The sequence below is a fragment of the Octopus bimaculoides genome, chromosome 23 (genome assembly GCF_001194135.2).
Source record: "Octopus bimaculoides isolate UCB-OBI-ISO-001 chromosome 23, ASM119413v2, whole genome shotgun sequence".
In the NCBI taxonomy this organism is placed as follows: domain Eukaryota; kingdom Metazoa; phylum Mollusca; class Cephalopoda; order Octopoda; family Octopodidae; genus Octopus; species Octopus bimaculoides.
Window position 1 is genome coordinate 37,125,098 of NC_069003.1, and position 984 is coordinate 37,126,081.

Consider the following 984-nt stretch of genomic DNA (forward strand, 5'->3'; position numbering starts at 1 on the left):
GGGTGTGAGTGTGGGTACAAAGCTACTACTGTACTTCACTGTACTCTTTTGTGTTTTTTTTTATCTGTTGTTGGTGTTATTTTTAACTTTTTTCATTTTACTTTTTGATTCAGCTGGGTATGGCGTGGGTGGATCTATACACACATGCATATGTATATACAAATACACACACACATATATATATATATCCACTTATACATACACACACACCCTCGCATCCTTAGGCTAACACATGCATGCATACACACATTCATTTACACATGTGATACATATATCCACACATATTTACATAGATGAAGATAAGCAGGGACACTACACACACACACACTACACACACACACACTCACACACACACACAAACGTGCATAGTTTCAGCCACTTTCACACACATTGTTTTCCTCTTTGTCTGTATTTCTTCCTTTCTTTCTCCCTCTCTCTTTCCCCCTCCTTCCATCTCCCCCTCTCTCCTTTATCAATTCTATTCATGCATCTATTTGCCAGTCTGCTTATCTTTCTCTCTCTCTCTCTCTCTCTCTCTACAAATACATATATAAATACATACATATGTAGCCGTATACATACGCACACACATGTATATACAGTGCTTATGTGTGTGTGTGTGTGTGTGTGTGTAGACATTAATAAAAAATAATACATGAAATATATACATATAGGCGCAGGAGTGGCTGTGTGGTAAGTAGCTTGCTTACCAACCACATGGTTCCGGGTTCATTCCCACTGCGTGGCACCTTGGGTAAGTGTCTTTTACTATAGCCTCAGGCTGACCAAAGCCTTGTGAGTGGATTTGGTGGACGGAAACTGAAAGAAGCCTGTCGTATATATGTATATATATATGTATATGTGTGTATGTGTTTGTGTGTCTGTGTTTGTCCCCCCAACATCGCTTGACAATCGATGGTGGTGTGTTTAGGTCCCCGTAACTTAGCGGTTCGGCAAAAGAGACCGATAGAATAAGTACTAGGC